Here is a 2,632-nt window from a genome sequence, read left to right on the forward strand (position 1 = left end):
TATGTAATTCTTTTCCTCCCGCTTTCAAAACAAACAAATATTGGAGGCTGTTCAACCTCATTTGCCTTTATTATGAGAGGCAATGAAGTAGGAACAAAGATCATCCTAGGAGATAAAACTTGGTTCCAGTCCTCCCTGCTCACTGAGTTCCTCAGCCTCTCTGGTCTCCAGGAGTTTCTTTTTACATACCTTACCTGTCTTACCTCCCAGAGGAAAGGGGCTGGATAGGGTGCTCTGTTAGAGCCCCCTCCTGCTCTAAGATCTCTGAACTTTAAGGGAGTACCAAACATGAAACGGGAATAAATCAGACTTACCAGAGAGACTGGTCTTGCCCTCTAGGAGTGTTCTAAAGTGTTCTAAACTCTGCCCTCACTTCTTAAAATAAACATTTCATTTCGGAATAATTTTAGATTTTTAGAAAAGTTGCTAAGATGATGCAGAGAGTTCCTTTAACCAATTTCCCCTAATTTTAACACCTTACATTACCATGGTACATTTGTCAGAACTACAAAACCAACATTGGTACATTATTTACTAAATTCCAGATTTTATTTGGATTTCACCAATTTTTCTACTAATGTCTTTTTTTCTGCTCCTGGATCCAATCCAGGATACCTCATTGCATTTAGGATAAAACAACTTTTAAATGGTGAAAGATTTCCAACATAGCGACAAACAGATCTTCAATAAAAAGAACATCAGATACACTTGAGGCTATTTTTGAGCCCTCTCTTCCCATTTTCAAGCCCTTTCCTTTCTCCCTAGAGAAGCATCATCACAAACTCATTGTTTATCATTCCCTGGCATGTTTGCATGGATTCCTAAAAAGAAAATATAAGCATAAACACTATTTATTATTGCTTTTCAGACTTTAAAACTTATATAAATATGATTCTTTTCATATCCTTCCATACCCTGCTTCTTTCATTCAACTATGTTTTTGAGATCCATCTGTTAAGAAATATAGCGATAGTTCTTTTTGCTCCTGTGCATAAGATGTACAGCATTTCATTCTATGAGTACACCACTATTATCATTCTCCTACTGATGGACATTTAAACCGTTTCTTTCTTTTCTTTTCTTTGCTGCAATAGACATTTTAATGCATTTGCTGAAACATAAGAAAGATTCTCCATCTAGGACTAGAATTTCTGCATTAAAAGGTGTAACCAGCTTTCTGGTGGAGATGACCTCCCCATGATAACATGACTCTCGCAAAGGATCTCATTCATCCCTCTCCAGAAGAGGAGAAGAAGAAACACAAGAAGAAGTGCCTGGTACAGAGCCCCAATTCCTATTTCATGGATGTGAAATGCCCAGGTTGCTATAAAATCACCACCGTCTTTAGCCATGCACAAACAGTAGTTTTGTGTCTTGGCTGCCCTATTGTCCTCTGCCAGCCTACAGGAGGAAAAGCAAGGCTTACAGAAGGATGCTCCTTCAGATGGAAGCAGCACTAAAAGCACCCAGAATCAAGATGAATGGGAAACCATCCCAATAAACGCATTTTGGATACATCCTGTTTACTGTCTTGTTTTACTGCTAGGAAGTTCCTACCTCACGTATTCAGGAGCAACTCTAGAGTCAGTTGGGGCAATGTGTGAAATCAAATGAAGGCAGTTTCCAAGTCAAAAGTCCACAGGGCTGAATATAAGGACTCCTTACCAAGAAAGAGGAAAGCTGTTGATGCCAACACCGCAAAGAGGGTAAAGAGGAAAATCTGGTAAGAACCCATGAACTTCTGGAGGACACCTGAATCTTCACACTGATCTACGCATTGGCAGAATAAAAGAAGATAATAGTTATTTAATACATCCAGGACAGACGCCGCATTTAAAATCTTGTGTGGTCCTAACAGTATCTAGCTGAAGCACTCAAAACCTAGCCCTCTAAGAAATTCTTTTGCTTCTTACCAGAGAAAAAGGGGTGAACTGTACTTGGCTCCTCTACCTCTTTTTGGCTTTTTACCTCTCTAACGTAATAAACTACAATTATTGAGCCTCTCATTTCTTTTCAGCTTACAAAAGAATATTTCAATTCTCTGTCACTTTAAAATGCCTGTTACCTTTCCTGTGCACTTTAACTCCAGGTAACATGCTTCCCTTCACCAAGTTTGTGACAATGTACGGTGATTCAACTTCCACTTTTAATCCCTCTAACCTAAAACATTTCCTTGGATCACCAATGATCTCTTATATCCAGGGGCCACTTGTCCTTTTTTATTCAGGTGTCATTTCTAGGGAACATTCTGATTTGTATATAACCTTGTCCTCAATAAATCTTCAGACTTGTGTCTTTGAAGCATTAAAAAAAAAAGGTGTAACTAAATTGTTTCTTAAAGCTGTTGTACTGATCTACACTCCTTTCAGAAGTGAATGAGTCTGTTGTTCCACGTCCTTATCCATACTTGGAAGGGCATTCATTTTATAAATTAATTTGGCGACAACTGGCATCTTTATAATGAGTCTTCCAGTTCATGAACACTGCCTTTTTTCCCATTTATTAAGACTTTTTTCTTTTCAGTAATTGTAATTGCTCCAAAAATTTCTTGTACATATCTTGGTTAGGCATACCACTAGGTATCTTGAAGCTTTTATTACTATTGAAAATGGGATCCTTTATTAATTTTTCT

General features: G+C 38.0%; 1 pseudogene; it reads left to right on the forward strand.

Annotated features, from left to right (window-relative positions):
- Positions 1 to 1,171: 1,171 nt before the first annotated feature.
- On the forward strand, positions 1,172 to 1,578 carry LOC111171664 (small ribosomal subunit protein eS27 pseudogene; annotated as a pseudogene).
- Positions 1,579 to 2,632: the final 1,054 nt, after the last annotated feature.

This window comes from Delphinapterus leucas, chromosome 4 (assembly GCF_059928025.1).
Source record: "Delphinapterus leucas isolate spDelLeu-1000000601 "Yukka" chromosome 4, BTC_Dleu_Yukka2, whole genome shotgun sequence".
Taxonomy (NCBI): Eukaryota; Metazoa; Chordata; class Mammalia; order Artiodactyla; family Monodontidae; genus Delphinapterus; species Delphinapterus leucas.